Raw genomic sequence first — 16,971 nt, 5'->3', positions numbered from 1 at the left:
GTCAATTGTCAGCCACACCCTGTCATGTGACCCAGAGACAAGTTGGAGGCACCAAATGACTAAGAGAAGAATATATAAACATTTTTAAAGTGGCATTTTCAGAGTTGTAGTTTAGTATCAAACTTAACTATGTTAGGGTTTTTCATAATGCTTCCAAAGACACCATACACAAACTGGTTAATTTTTCCCATTTGGAAATTACACTTTTAAGATGTAACTCCAATGTTTTCCTATGGGGAAGGTAGGCCTCGCAGTAGTAAAAAAATAATTTAAGTCTTTTTCACTACCAGGACATGTAAAACGTAAAAGTACATGTCCTACAAATATATTGCACCCTGCCCTCTGGGCTATTCAGGGCCTTCCCCAGGGGTGACTTATATGCATTTATAAAGACTGATAGATCCTGGCAAAAGGCCAAAAGGTTTACTTTGCCAAGTCGACATAAGTGACACAACCGGTGCTGTAAGCCCACTAGCAGCATTCATTTACAGACCCTGGGCACAAATAATGCCAACCTACTAGAGACACACAAGTAAATTAAGAATGCCAAATTGGTATAAGCCAATCCAAAATGTTTTAAAGGAAAGAGCACAAACACTTCAGCACAGGTTAACAGTATGCAGCATGCTAAAGCCAACAAATTCAGTAAAAAGATAGGAGAAGGAAGGCCTAAGTCTGGGATGACCCTGTGAAAAGGGCCAAATTCAATAGGGAACAACATCAATATTCTGACAGAGGAAATAATCACAGTTTTTTAAGATCACATTTTCAACTACCTTAGATGTAAACATAACTCTTGATCTGATACCCAAGGCCACATGTAAAATTTAAACTAGCTATATATCAGTATTGCATATCATTTTTAAAGCTTCGATATTAGAAAGACAATTCAGAAGAAACATTGTATTGAATGTTGATACCTGATTGTCAATCAATCAATCAATCAAAGAAATGTGTAGAGCGCGCTACTCACCCGTGAGGGTCTCAAGGCACGGGGGGCAGGGAGGGTCACTGATCAAATAACCATGTCTTGAGGTTCTTTCTGAAGACCAGTAGGTCTTTGGTTTTGTGAAGGTCGGTGGGGAGGGAGTTATAGGTTTTGAGGGCGAGGTAGGAGAAAGACCTGCCTCCTGTGGTGGTGCGTTGAATGCGGGGGACTGTGGCTAGGGCGAGGTCGGCTGATCGGAGGTTGCATGTGGGAGTGTGGAAGTTAACTCTATCATTGAGGTAGGTTGGGCCGGTGTTGTGGAGGGATGTGTGTGCGTGGATGAGGATCTTGAATGTGATTCTCTTGTCTATGGGGAGCCAGTGAAGGGATTTGAGGTGTGGTGAGATTCGTTCATGGCGGGGGAGGCCAAGCACGAGGCGTGCGGCTGTGTTCTGGCTTCTCTGGAGTTTGCGTTTGAGTTTGAGTGTGGTGCCGGCATAGAGGGCATTACCGTAGTCTAGTCTGCTGCTGATGAGTGCGTGGGTGACTGTCTTTCTGGCTTCTGGGGGAATCCATTTGAAGGATTTTTTTTAGAGTGCAGAGTGTGTTGAAGCAGAAGGAGGTTAGAGCATTGATTTGTTGTGTCATGGAGAGGGAGGGGTCGAGTATGATGCTGAGGTTGCGTGTGTGGGTTGCGGGGTGGGTGCGAGGCCTAGGGCGGTGGGCCACCAGGAGTCGTCCCATGTGGTTTTGTTGGGGCCGAAGATGATGATCTCGGTTTTGTTTGAGTTGAGCTTGAGGTGGTTAGTGGTCATCCAGTTGGCGGTGTCGAGGAGAGCGGCGTGTAGGTTGGTTTTGGCGGTGGTGGGGTGCGGGTGAGGGAGAGGATGAGTTGGGTGTCATCTGCATGTGAGAGGATAGTGATTCCATGTACTCGGAGGATGTTGGCTAGGGGGATCATGTAGATGTTTAAAATCTAAGCTAGATGATACTTCAGGGGCATTATCATAATTTTGCATAAAGGGTATTATTTTCAATTTCCAAATATTTTAGCATTTGTGCTGTTCAAAAAAACCTTGGCTTGTGGATTAAGCGTGCTGGAAAAAAGCGTAATTAACTCGACTAGAAGATCTCAATCTATCCAACTTTAGGGGCGGGACTACTTCATCTTGGCACTACTCAACAAATGGAGCATTAGTCGTAAAATCTCAGGCATCCTTGGAAGTTGGTGGTGAAATAGGAATTCCTTTTTTTTAAAGTTGCCTGGAAAGCCTCTGGGACCCTAGAATGGTGCGAAGCGTAATTTCCTCACACGACTTTTTTAATCCTTTCTGTTCTTTCATTAACCGCATTTTCCATATTTTTGTGCTAGGGATTTCCACCATAGGCCCTTTATCCAAAAACTTTTTCTTTCCAGCAAGCCTATAAAAAAATTGATGACAGTGCCTCTAAAAAATTCGATCCACGTGATTTGGAGATTTTTTAAGTAAAGCTAAAATTGATGATAAAATCATTTCTTGACATTGCAATAATTCTGACTATTGCACATAGTAACCACAAAGATTGCAAGAAATGTGTTGCTCAATGTCAGGAGAACCAGATAACTCAGAAACCATGGGCTGATGCTGAACAATTTCATTGAGGTTTTTTAGCGAGTTAAAAGGGTAACATAGCTGATCCAGATATTGAACAGGCACAGCTTTATTTATTCAAATCAACATATATCCAGAAATCCAGTGACAGCCTGTACCCTTTTAAAGAGGTGGTGCGAGTGAAGTGCCTCGCCAATTCGGGGGTATAAAAAAAAAAAACCTTCGTCCTAAACCCTAAAGTAAGCCAAGCCTCCCACCAAAAGCCCAAATAACACTAACTAAAGCACACATACTACACTTACATGCACTACACATTTACATACATTACACACATGCATTACACACACATGCATCACACACACATGCATCACACGTTAAAAGAAAGGTGCTTACCCATGGGCTGCGCATCCTGCTCCTGTGCTTCTGCTCTCTGATAAAGGAAGAGCTCCCCTAACCAATCCAGATGCTGCTCTCATGCTGTTAACCTTTAATTTGAACAAATGGGGCAACCCAGTACCCTGTGACCTTGGCAAGTGAATAATATCACAGAAATAATTTTAGTCCCTATTGGGAAAGGATAGATCAATTAACCAGCATGAAAAAATCACCTGGATTGAATGGTTCATTCTGGCAGGATGGATGGATGCTCCTTCAGGCCCTGGGGGCCTGTGTCTGGTCTCCACCCAGGTGGGTGGAGAACTTCAAAGTGCACAGTTTACACTTCGGCTGATGAAAAGCAGATGGCCAAAGTGACATGCACACTTTGGAGCATCCATTCCAGACACTGCTCCAGCCCTCTGCCGCCGGTAGCAAAGGCAGTCCTTTGCTACATCTGCTTCCAGCAGTAGAGGGCACACCCAGCATGTCTGTGTGCTGGTGCACGCTGCGTAGGAAGAAATAAAAAGGCAATGCATCTTTTCATTGCAATTCTATTTATTCCTGCTTGGCTCGCAGTGGGTGGGGGTGATGCTCCCCAGCCCTTGAAGAGAAACCGCCACTGCAGAAATCTCCAGTACAGGGAATGTAATCCCACAATAGGATGCAGAAGTTTCAGTGATAGAAAATTCCTGATTTGATGCCAACACATTTGAATATTTACACACTGGAGTTTGAGCGATTTGTGGGGCAGCTAAGCAACATTTGGCATTAGAATAGGCCCTAAGATTTCCCAGGATGTTTGTTTCCAGTCCAGGGAGGCCCTGGCCTGGCAGTTCAGGCTGGACTGTTCCCTGGGGAAGCAGGGTCGAAACTGAATTGCATAAGGCTTGGTCCAAACTAGAGTGGCATGGGTGGCACAAAATTATAGATTTAGGCCCAGATCTCTGTACTGGGGTGACTGTTTGACATTGATCAGCATTCTGTCCATCACTTGTTCTTTTTGCATTTGTCACCCTAAGTGGGACAGATATACCCAGATGTGGGTCCCACACTCCCCATGCCACTGGAGTCATGCCAGCCTGGCTGATGAGGCTGATGAGCCCACACCTTGTCCCAAAATGCTTGTTTCCAGTCCAGAAAGGCCCTGGGCTGGCAGTTTGGGCTGGACCGTACATATAGGGAGCAGGTCAAGACTGATTTGCATATGGCAGGGTCCAAACTAGAGTCTTGATGGGAAAAAAAACAATAGATTAAACCCAGATCTTTGTGACTGGGGGTGAATGTTTGCATTGTCCAGCATTCCATTCATCATCTGTTCTTTTTGCTTTTGTCACGTAAGTGGAAAGGGTAAGCCCAGACGACTGTCCTGTGCTCAGTGCGCCACTGGATTCAAGCCAGCCCTGCTAATGAGGGGTGATACGTCGAAACCAGTACCAGGATGCTTGTTTCCAGTCCAGGGAAGACCTGGCTTTGCAGTTTCAATCAATCAATCAATCAGTTTTTGTAAAGTGCAGCTACTCACTCACTCGTGAGGGTCTCAAGGCACTGGGGGGAAGGCAAATGGGGAAAATGTCTCATCCAAAGAGCCACATCTTGAGGTTCTTCCTGAAGGTGGTGACAGGCTTTGTCTGAGGTGCAGGGGGAGGCTGGTCCAGCTCTTTTCTGCGATTTAGGTGAAGGATTGTCCTCCGGTGGTGTTTTTGTGGATGAAAGGGATGATGGCCAGGGCCATCTAGGCAGAGATGAGGGATCTGGTGGGGGTATGAAAGGAGATGCAATGGTTCAGGTAGGATGGTCCTGCATTGTGTATGGCCTTGTACGTGTGAGGGAGTTGCTTGAAGGTGATTTGTTTCTCGACCGGGAGCCAGTGGAGGGTCCTCAGGTGTTGGGAGATGTGTTCTTGGTGTGAGAGGTTCAAGATGAGTCTGGCGGTGGCGTTCTGGATGAGTTGTAGTTTTTTAATGTTTCTAGTTAAGGTGCCAGCATAGAGGGCATTGCCATAGTCAAGCTTGTTTGTGACTAGTGTGTGGGTGACTGTCCTGCAACAGTCGGCTGGGATCCATCTGAAGAACTTCCGAAGATTGGGGCGTGTTTGCCAGCAGGAGGAGGTGACTGAGTTTACCTTGTGGGTCATGGATAGGGAGAAGTCGAGGATGATGCCTAGGTTGCAGGCGTGCTCAGTCGGTGTGGGCCACCAGGAGTCATACCAAGCTAGGTGGTGTTTCCAAAGATGATGAGCTTAGTCTTGTCGGAGTTGAGCTTGAGACAGCTTTCTCTCATCCAGGTGGCGACTGCTTCCATTCCTGAGTGGAAGTTCCTTTTGGCCGTGTCCAGATCTTCAGTGAGAGAAATGATGAGTTGTGTGTCATCGGCATATGACACGATGTTGATTATGAGCGCTGCGGTGTGGCTGCAGTCTGGGAGTAATCAGATGTCGTCAGGGCCTGCCAGGAGGCTGTATCTATTCTGTGGTTGCAGGGGAAGATGGACTGGGAGCTATCAAGGGAGTTGGCCTCAAAGAAATTCCGTAGTTGTGCGTTAATTGCTTTCTCCAGTACTTTGGCGGGGTAGGGCAGCAGCAAGATGGGTCAAAAATGTCTTAAGTCTGATGGTCAGCCGAAGGTTTCTTCAGAAGAGGGCATATTTCATGTGTATCCACTCCTTGGGGAAGGTGCCAGTGTTGATGGAGCAGTTCATTGTGTTCCGGAGATCGGGCGATGAATGCGCTGCCTCTGATGTATATGTGGTGTGGGCAGGGGTCCGTGGGGGCTCCAGAGTGAGTGTTGTTCATGATGGGGACTTTTTCCTCCGTGGTGAGCGTGGACCAGCTGTGGGTGGTCTGGGTGGGTTCTGGGGTGGTGGGTCAGTCACAGGTTCCGGTGCCAGGATTTTCCGGGAGGAAGCTGTCATAGATGTCCTGGATCTTGTGGTGGAAAAGGTGGTGGGTTTGTCACAGCGGTCCTGTGACGGGGGGTCTCAGAGGTCCTGTGTGTGGTCTGCACTGTTCCCATGGGGAGCAGGGTCAATACTGTTTGCATGTTGCTGGGTCCATACTGGGGTGGCGGGGTGGGCAAAAAAACTATGGATTAAACCCAGATCTTTGTGACTGAGAGTGAATGTTTGCATTGTTCAGCATTCCTTCCTTCATCAGGGAAAGCATAGCTGTGAAGAATAGTAAATAGTACCTCTCACTGCACTAAATCAAACACTTTTCTGCATCCAGCATAATAATTGCAGTGTTAATCTTATTGTGTGAGTAATAGTCCAGTGCCTGAACCAAAACATTGGTGTTAAATGAAATCAATCTTGTTGGTATAAAACTGCTTTGATCTCTGTGGACTGTAGTTTGAGCTGTAGGGACTAATCTAGATGGTAGAATCCTAGTAAATAGTTTATAATCAGTGTTTAATAAACTGATTGGGTGATATGAGTCAAGGTGTTCTGGTGGTTTGTCCTTTTTAAGAAAGCTGACCATTACTTCTTCAATAAAAGAGTAAGGGATTTTGCTTACTCTTAATATTTTGTTGAATAAGACCACTAAAAATTTAGCCAGTTGCTTTATAAATGTCTTGTACATTTCGCCTGGCTGGCCGTCTTTCTTCCATCCTTTGGCGTTAGGTAAGGATCGGATGGCTGCCCTTACTTGAGTTATTGGAATAGGAGCTGCTATTGAGGCTTGACAGTGCATGCTTAATACTGGGAGTGCAACTGAGTGCAGGAATTCCTCTATTTGGCACCCAGGGGCCAAACCAGCCTGGGTACAAAGGTTAGCATAGTGTTTGAGAAAATTCTTTCTGATTAATTCAGATTGTCTAACTGTGAAATTCCTAGTTCATCTGAAAATAGATTTAATCATCTCTTGGTTTAATTTGCATTTAGCTGACCACACTAGAAGTCACGCTGCGTGCCCACTTTCTTCATAATATGTTTGAAAGCAAGATCGCTGATTTATTGTTTCTTTGGAGATGTAGTGATATTTTAGATTCTGACTGGCTTGAAAAACCTGACTTTTAGATGTGAGGAATTATATCCAAGATGATCACTGCCAGCCTGATCTATTTTGTACTGTAGGGCCATTGTTGCTTTATGCCTTAGTTTGTTGACCTGATCCTTGAATGAAATTGCTTTACCTCTAATAAAAGCTTTACAGGCCCCCCAGACTGCAAAAGCTGAAGCCATACTTAAGTTCCTACTAGAAAAGTCCTCAGTACCAGAATGCATACACAATACCAAGCTCTCCTCTGTTAAGAGCGATTTATCAAGCTGCTATTGTGGACATTCTAATCTAGAGGTATGAAATGTCACCTCAACAAATGGGTCCTGATGGCCTGAAAACAGATTTGCCAAAATACCAGATGTCTTTCTATCACATTTATGGTACACTAAAAAATAGTCAATTTGCAATGCCAAATTGAAGGGTTTAGAACAAGGTATACTCTCACCTGTTAGGGAAGTCCATTAATCAGGGACCAATTAAAGCAAAGTCCTTACATAGTTGCGCTAAAATATGGGCAACTTTGGGTTTATTTTGTAAATTGTTCTTCTGAGAGCAGTCTAAGCGAAAGTCCAGAACAATATTAAAGTCACCCCCAATAATCAGTAGGCCCGTAAGAGAGAGTATAATATCATAAACTTTGTTTAAAGGAGAGACATCATCCTCAATGGAACCGTACAAACATATGAGATGCAAGAGCGTATTGCCCACTACGAGGACCCCCAGTATCCACTGAGCCCTTGTATCTCTTACCACCTGTACTATTTCTCCAGGAAAGTCATGACTAATAAGAATAACTACCACCTTGACTGCTGCATTTGTGTGAGAAAGTAGCCTCTTTCTAGCCATGTTACCCTCACTTTTGGCCTGTTTGTGAGTGTATGTCAGGGTGTTTTCACTGTCTCACTGGGATCCTGCTAGCCAGGGCCCAGTGCTCATAGTGAAAACCCTATGTTTTCAGTATGTTTGTTATGTGTCACTGGGACCCTGCTAGTCAGGACCCCAGTGCTCATAAGGTTGTGGCCTATATGTATGTGTTCCCTGTGTGGTGCCTAACTGTCTCACTGAGGCTCTGCTAACCAGAACCTCAGTGGTTATGCTCTCTCATTTCTTTCAAATTGTCACTAACAGGCTAGTGACCAATTTTACCAATTTACATTGACTTACTGGAACACCCTTATAATTCCCTAGTATATGGTACTAAGGTACCCAGGGTATTGGGGTTCCAGGAGATCCCTATGGGCTGCAGCAATTCTTTTGCCAACCCATAGGGAGCTCTGACAATTCTTACACAGGCCTGCCACTGCAGCCTGAGTGAAATAACGTCCACGTTATTTCACAGCCATTTTACACTGCACTTAAGTAACTTATAAGTCACCTATATGTCTAACCTTTACCTGGTAAAGGTTAGGTGCAAAGTTACTTAGTGTGAGGGCACCCTGGCACTAGCCAAGGTGCCCCCACATTGTTCAGGGCCAATTCCCTGAACTTTGTGAGTGCGGGGACACCATTACACGCGTGTACTACATATAGGTCAATACCTATATGTAGCTTCACAATGGTAACTCCGAATATGGCCATGTAACATGTCTAAGATCATGGAATTGCCCCCTCTAGGCCATCCTGGCATTGTTGGCACAATTCCATGGTCCCAGTGGTCTGTAGCACAGACCCTGGTACTGCCAAACTGCCTTTCCTGGGGTTTCACTGCAGCTGCTGCTGCTGCCAACCCCTCAGACAGGTTTCTGCCCCCCTGGGGTCAAGCCAGGCTTGTCCCAGGATGGCAGAACAAAGGACTTCCTCTGAGAGAGGGTGTTACACCCTCTCCCTTTGGAAAATGGTGTGAAGGCAGGGGAGGAGTAGCCTCCCCCAGCCTCTGGAAATGCTTTCTTGGGCACAGATGTGCCCAATTCTGCATAAGCCAGTCTACACCGGTTCAGGGACCCCTTAGCCCTGCTCTGGCGCGAAACTGGACAAAGGAAAGGGGAGTGACCACTCCCCTGACCTCCACCTCCCCTGGGAGGTGTCCAGAGCTCCTCCAGTGTGCTCCAGACCTCTGCCATCTTGGAAACAGAGGTGCTGCTGGCACACTGGACTGCTCTGAGTGGCCAGTGCCACCAGGTGACGTCAGAGACTCCTTCTGATAGGCTCCTTCAGGTGTTAGTAGCCTATCCTCTCTCCTAGGTAGCCAAACCCTCTTTTCTGGCTATTTAGGGTCTCTGTCTCTGGGGAAACTTTAGATAATGAATGCAAGAGCTCATCAGAGTTCCTCTGCATCTCTCTCTTCACCTTCTGCCAAGGAATCGACTGCTGACCGCGCTGGAAGCCTGCAAAACTGCAACATAGTAGCAAAGACGACTACTGCAACTCTGTAACGCTGATCCTGCCGCCTTCTTGACTGTTTTCCTGGTGGTGCATGCTGTGGGGGTAGTCTGCCTCCTCTCTGCACTAGAAGCTCAGAAGAAATCTCCCGTGGGTCGACGGAATCTTCCCCCTGCAACCGCAGGCACCAAAAAGCTGCATTACCGGTCCCTTGGGTCTCCTCTCAGCACGATGAGCGAGGTCCCTTGAATCCAGCAACTCTGTCCAAGTGACTCCCACAGTCCAGTGACTCTTCAGTCCAAGTTTGGTGGAGGTAAGTCCTTGCCTCCCCACGCCAGACTGCATTGTTGGTAACCGCAACTTTTGCAACTTCTCCGGCCCCTGTGCACTTCCGGCGGAAATCCTTTGTGCACAGCCAAGCCTGGGTCCACGGCACTCTAACCTGCATTGCACGACTTTCTAAGTTGGTCTCCGGCGACGTGGAACTCCTTTGTGTAACTTCGGGTGAGCACTGTTTCACGCATCCTTGTAGTGCCTGTTTCTGGCACTTCTCCGGGTGCTACCTGCTGCTGAGAGGGCTCCATGTCTTGCTCGACGTCCCCTCTACCTCCTGGTCCAATTTGCGACCTCCTGGTCCCTCCTGGGCCACAGCAGCATCCAAAAACACTAACCGCACGATTTGCAGCTAGAAAGGCTTGTTGGCATTCTTTTGGCGGGAAAGCACTTCTGCACGACTTTCCACGGCAAGAGGGATCCGTCCACCAAAGGAGAAGTCTCTAGCCCTTTTTGTTCCTGCAGAAACCTCAGCTTCTTCTGTCCAGTAGAAGCTTCTTTGCACCCACAGCTGGCATTTCCTGGGCATATGCCCATCTCCGACTTGCTTGTGACTTTTGGACTTGGTCCCCTTGTTCCACAGGTACCCTAGATTGGAAATCCATCGTTGTTGCATTGTTGGTTTGTGTCTTTCCTGCATTATTCCTCTATCACGACTTCTGTGTCTTTTGGGGAACTTTAGTGCACTTTGCACTCACTTTTCAGGGTCTTGGGGAGGGCTAATTATCTAACTCTCACTATTTTCTAATAGTCCCAGCGACCCTCTACAAGGTCACATAGGTTTGGGGTCCATTCGTGGTTCGCATTCCACTTTTGGAGTATATGGTTTGTGTTGACCCTATCCCTATGTGTCCCCATTGCATCCTATTGTAACTATACATTGTTTGTACTGTTTTCTAAGACTATACTGCATATTTTTAGTACTGTGTACATATAACTTGTGTATATTTGCTATCCTCACTCTGAGGGTACACTCTGAGATACTTTGGCATATTGTCATAAAAATAAAGTACCTTTATTTTTAGTATAACTGTGTATTGTGTTTTCTTATGATATTGTGCAAGTGACACTTGTGGTACTGTAGTAGCTTCACACGTCTCCTAGTTCAGCCTAGGCTGCTCTGCTAAGCTACCATTATCTATCAGCCTAAGCTGCTAGACACCCTATGCACTAATAAGGGATACCTGGGCCTGGTGCAAGGTGCAAGTACCCCTTGGTACTCACTACAAGCCAGTCCAGCCTCCTACATTGGTGGCAGCGGTGGGATAAGTGCTTTGAGACTACTTACCACTCTTGTCATTGTACTTTTCATAAGAGAAAAATATACAAAACAAGTTCAGTGTGTGTACATATAGCTAAAAAGTTTTGCATTTCCTCTTTTCACTCTTTTCTAAAGTGCTGAAAAGTACTTCTAAACTTTCAAAAAGTTCTTAAAAGTTTAAAAAGTTTTTCTGTCTTTCCAAAAAGTTCTGAAAACTTTTTTCTCTTTCCTATCACTTTAACTCTCTCTAAAAATGTCTGGCACAGGCGAAAATGTTGACCTGTCCACAATTGCATATGATCACCTTAGCTGGAAAGGAGCAAGGAGTCTCAGCATAGAGAGAGGTTTGAGTGTAGGGAAGAATCCTTCCTTGGAATTGTTGCTTCATATGTTTAGAGAACAAGATAAGGCCAAAGGGGCCACATCTGTTGGAAAAGTAGCAAATGGTTCCCAATCTGATCCAGGGACCTCCCCAGGAAAAGGTCCAGGAAAGAAACTTCCTAGCCTGCCCATTACTAGACAGTCTAGCATAGTTGGTACTGAGGTGGAGTCACATCATCCAGATGATGTGCTCTCACATTACACTGTCAGCCAAGCTGTTAGGGTGGCTTCTGTAAGGGACAGGTCTCCTTCTGTTCATTCCCATCATACCCCTGTATCTAGGAATGTCCCTCCCACCAACACTGATGACAGAATGTTAGAGAGGGAACTCAATAAGTTGAGGGTGGAACAAACCAGACTGAAGCTTAAAAAGCAACAGCTGGATTTGGATAGACAGTCTTTTGAACTAGAGAAGGAAAGACAGAAGTTGGGTTTAGATACCCATGGTGGCAGCAGCAGTATTCCCCATAGTCATCCTGTAAAAGAGCATGATTCCAGGAATCTGCACAAGATAGTTCCCCCTTATAAGGAGGGGGATGACATTAACAAGTGGTTTGCTGCACTTGAGAGTGCCTGTTTTGTACATGATGTCCCTCAAAGGCAGTGGGCTGCTATCCTATGGCTATCATTCAGTGGAAAAGGTAGGGATAGGCTCCTTACTGTGAAAGAAAGTGATGCCAATAATTTCCATGTTCCTAAGAATGGACTCCTGGATGGTTATGGCTTAACCACTGAACAATACAGGATAAAGTTCAGAGAGACCAAAAAGGAGTCTTCACAAGACTGGGTTGATTTCATTGACCATTCAGTGAAGGCCTTGGAGGGGTGGTTACATGGCAGTAAAGTTACTGATTATGACAGCCTGTATAACTTAATCCTGAGAGAGCATATTCTTAATAATTGTGTGTCTGATTTGTTGTACCAGTACTTGGTGGACTCTGATCTGACCTCTCCCCAAGAATTGGGAAAGAAGGCAGACAAATGGGTCAGAACAAGGGTGAACAGAAAAGTTCATACAGGTGGTGACAAAGAAAACAATAAGAAGAAAGATGGTGAACAATCTCAAGATAAGCATGGGGATAAGGGTAAAACCAAAGATCCCACTTCAAATCTTAAACACTCTTCAAGGGGTGGGGATAAAACAAATTCTTCTTCTTCTCAACCTACACAATTTAAAAAGCCTTGGTGCTTTGTGTGTAAAAATAGAGGCCATAGGCCAGGGGATAAGTCCTGTCCAGGTAAACCCCCTGAGCCTACCACCACTAATACATCAAGCTCTAGTGCCCCTAGCAGTAGTGGTACTAGTGGTGGGACTGCTGGCAACAGTCAAGCAAAGGGTGTAGTTGGGTTCACTTATGGGTCCATCATAGAAACTGGGGTAGTCAGTCCCAAGACAGTTTCTTTCACACCTAGTGGCATTGGCCTTGCCACACTGGCTGCTTGTCCCCTTACAATGGATAAGTACAGGCAGACAGTTTCAATAAATGGTGTTGAGGCCTTGGCCTACAGGGACACAGGTGCCAGTATCACTTTGGTGACTGAAAACCTAGTGCACCCTGATCAACACATCATTGGACAACAGTATAAGATTATTGATGTCCATAACTCCACTAAGTTTCTTCCCTTAGCTATAATTCAGTTTAGTTGGGGTGGAGTTACTGGCCCTAAGCAGGTGGTGGTATCACCTAGCTTACCTGTAGACTGTCTCTTAGGTAATGACCTAGAGGCCTCAGGTTGGGCTGATGTAGAGTTTTATGCCCATGCAGCCATGCTGGGCATCCCTGAGGAATTGTTCCCTCTCATTTCTACTGAAATGAAAAAGCAAAGGAGAGAAGGCCTGAAAACTCAGGATCCCTCTCCATCAACAGGTAAAAAGGGTATCACAGTATCCCCTAACCACCCTACCATTCAGGATACCATTCCTGTGGTGGGAGAAACCTCTCCTGAGGTGGCACCTGTTCCAAGGGAATCATCAGCTGGCAAAGCTGGACTCCCTGAGGTAGAAGCACCTCTCTGTGGGATAACTAACATTGGTGACAAAAAGAGCACCATTTTAGTGAACATGGAGCATCCCTCCAACCCTCCCAGAGAAACTTTAGTGCAGAAACCCTGCACTGCCTCACATCACTTAGGACAGCATCCCTGCCCTAGTGTGGAGCTCATAGGACAGCATCCCTGCCCTGCTCCAACTCAAGAGAAACAGCATCCCTGTTCTCTCTTCCCGCCATATGGACAACATTTTTGCCCAGCTATGGCTTTTCTGAGACAGCATCCCTGTCTGGCATTTCCATCACTACAAATAGGTTCAGTGGACAATTCCCACTGCTCTAAACTAAAACTTACTGATAGAAACTCTGAAAATACATCTTCATATTGTTGCTTAACTAAAAAACTTCAAACAGGGTGGTTTACATCCCCACAGGGAAGTAACCATATAGTGGATGATAAAGAAAGTAACCAGTCTATTGCAGAGCTACTCTCTACTTATCACCACTTAGACAATAAAGTCTCAACTGGCCAAGGTTAGCCTTATTGTCCTTCGTTTGGGGGGGGGGGTTGTGTGAGAAAGTAGCCTCTTTCTAGCCTTGTTACCCCCACTTTTGACCTGTTTGTGAGTGTATGTCAGGGTGTTTTCACTGTCTCACTGGGATCCTGCTAGCCAGGGCCCAGTGCTCATAGTGAAAACCCTATGTTTTCAGTATGTTTGTTATGTGTCACTGGGACCCTGCTAGTCAGGACCCCAGTGCTCATAAGGTTGTGGCCTATATGTATGTGTTCCCTGTGTGGTGCCTAACTGTCTCACTGAGGCTCTGCTAACCAGAACCTCAGTGGTTATGCTCTCTCATTTCTTTCAAATTGTCACTAACAGGCTAGTGACCAATTTTACCAATTTACATTGACTTACTGGAACACCCTTATAATTCCCTAGTATATGGTACTAAGGTACCCAGGGTATTGGGGTTCCAGGAGATCCCTATGGGCTGCAGCAATTCTTTTGCCACCCATAGGGAGCTCTGACAATTCTTACACAGGCCTGCCACTGCAGCCTGAGTGAAATAACGTCCACGTTATTTCACAGCCATTTTACACTGCACTTAAGTAACTTATAAGTCACCTATATGTCTAACCTTTACCTGGTAAAGGTTAGGTGCAAAGTTACTTAGTGTGAGGGCACCCTGGCACTAGCCAAGGTGCCCCCACATTGTTCAGGGCCAATTCCCTGAACTTTGTGAGTGCGGGGACACCATTACACGTGTGTACTACATATAGGTCACTACCTATATGTAGCTTCACAATGGTAACTCCGAATATGGCCATGTAACATGTCTAAGATCATGGAATTGCCCCCTCTATGCCATCCTGGCATTGTTGGCACAATTCCATGGTCCCAGTGGTCTGTAGCACAGACCCTGGTACTGCCAAACTGCCTTTCCTGGGGTTTCACTGCAGCTGCTGCTGCTGCCAACCCCTCAGACAGGTTTCTGCCCCCCTGGGGTCAAGCCAGGCTTGTCCCAGGATGGCAGAACAAAGGACTTCCTCTGAGAGAGGGTGTTACACCCTCTCCCTTTGGAAAATGGTGTGAAGGCAGGGGAGGAGTAGCCTCCCCCAGCCTCTGGAAATGCTTTCTTGGGCACAGATGTGCCCAATTCTGCATAAGCCAGTCTACACCGGTTCAGGGACCCCTTAGCCCTGCTCTGGCGTGAAACTGGACAAAGGAAAGGGGAGTGACCACTCCCCTGACCTGCACCTCCCCTGGGAGGTGTCCAGAGCTCCTCCAGTGTGCTCCAGACCTCTGCCATCTTGGAAACAGAGGTGCTGCTGGCACACTGGACTGCTCTGAGTGGCCAGTGCCACCAGGTGACAACAGAGACTCCTTCTGATAGGCTCCTTCAGGTGTTAGTAGCCTATCCTCTCTCCTAGGTAGCCAAACCCTCTTTTCTGGCTATTTAGGGTCTCTGTCTCTGGGGAAACTTTAGATAACGAATGCAAGAGCTCATCAGAGTTCCTCTGCATCTCTCTCTTCACCTTCTGCCAAGGAATCGACTGCTGACCGCGCTGGAAGCCTGCAAAACTGCAACATAGTAGCAAAGACGACTACTGCAACTCTGTAACGCTGATACTGCCGCCGTCTCGACTGTTTTCCTGGTGGTGCATGCTGTGGGGGTAGTCTGCCTCCTCTCTGCACTAGAAGCTCAGAAGAAATCTTCCGTGGGTCGACGGAATTTTCCCCCTGCAACCGCAGGCACCAAAAAGCTGCATTACCGGTCCCTTGGGTCTCCTCTCAGCACGACGAGCGAGGTCCCTTGAATCCAGCAACTCTGTCCAAGTGACTCCCACAGTCCAGTGACTCTTCAGTCCAAGTTTGGTGGAGGTAAGTCCTTGCCTCCCCACGCCAGACTGCATTGTTGGTAATCACGACTTTTGCAACTTCTCCGGCCCCTGTGCACTTCCGGCGGAAATCCTTTGTGCACATCCAAGCCTGGGTCCACGGCACTCTAACTTGCATTGCACGACTTTCTAAGTTGGTCTCCGGCGACGTGGGACTCCTTTGTGTAACTTCAGGTGAGCACCATTTCATGCATCCTTGTAGTGCCTGTTTCTGGCACTTGTCCGGGTGCTACCTGCTGCTGAGAGGGCTCCTTTTCTTGCTCGACGTCCCCTCTACCTCCTGGTCCAATTTGCGACCTCCTGGTCCCTCCTGGGACACAGCAGCATCCAAAAACGCTAACCGCACAATTTGCAGCTAACAAGGCTTGTTGGCGTTCTTTCAGCGGGAAAATACTTCTGCACAACTCTCCACGGTGAGCGGGATCCATCCACCAAAGGGGAAGTCTCTAGCCCTTTTCGTTCCTGCAGAAACCTCAGCTTCTTCTGTCCAGTAGAAGCTTCTTTGCACCCACAGCTGGCATTTCCTGGGCATAGGCCCATCTCCGACTTGCTTGTGACTTTTGGACTTGGTCCCCTTGTTCCACAGGTACCCTAGATTGGAAATCCATTGTTGTTGCATTGTTGGTTTGTGTCTTTCCTGCATTATTCCTCTATCACGACTTCTGTGTCTTTTGGGGAACTTTAGTGCACTTTGCACTCACTTTTCAGGGTCTTGGGGAGGGCTAATTTTCTAACTCTCACTACTTTCTAATAGTCCCAGCGACCCTCTACAAGGTCACATGGGTTTGGGGTCCATTCATGGTTCGTATTCCACTTTTGGAGTATATGGTTTGTGTTGCCCCTATCCCTATGTGTCCCCATTGCATCCTATTGTAACTATACATTGTTTGCACTGTTTTCTAAGACTATACTGCATATTTATAGTACTCTGTACATATAACTTGTGTATATTTGCTATCCTCACTCTGAGGGTACACTCTGAGATACTTTGGCATATTGTCATAAAAATAAAGTACCTTTATTTTTAGTATAACTGTGTATTGTGTTTTCTTATGATATTGTGCAAGTGACACTTGTGGTACTGTAGTAGCTTCACACGTCTCCTAGTTCAGCCTCGGCTGCTCTGCTAAGCTACCATTATCTATCAGCCTAAGCTGCTAGACACCCTATACACTAATAAGGGATACCTGGGCCTGGTGCAAGGTGCAAGTACCCCTTGGTACTCACTACAAGCCAGTCCAGCCTCCTACAATTAGCCAATGCATAAAAAGCATATGAGATAATATTAGGGATTTGGGGTGGTCTGGCCTGGGATTTCAAGTCGGTCTCCTAAAGAAAGATTATCTGGCCTTGGCAGATTTCAGCCATGCCTGAATAGCTCTGAGTTTGGTTC

At 46.5% G+C, this 16,971-nt stretch overlaps 1 protein-coding gene across 5 annotated transcripts in view; it reads left to right on the top strand.

Moving 5' to 3' along the window:
- The window catches only part of PPFIA4 (PTPRF interacting protein alpha 4), a 3,105,259-nt gene that overhangs the window by 2,964,894 nt on the left and 123,394 nt on the right, over positions 1-16,971 (top strand). The gene's annotated exons all lie outside the window — the stretch shown is intronic.

This window comes from Pleurodeles waltl, chromosome 6 (assembly GCF_031143425.1).
Source record: "Pleurodeles waltl isolate 20211129_DDA chromosome 6, aPleWal1.hap1.20221129, whole genome shotgun sequence".
Classification (NCBI taxonomy): domain Eukaryota; kingdom Metazoa; phylum Chordata; class Amphibia; order Caudata; family Salamandridae; genus Pleurodeles; species Pleurodeles waltl.
The sequence above is the reverse complement of the archived record's forward strand: the minus strand, read 5'-3'. Positions and strand labels throughout refer to the sequence as shown.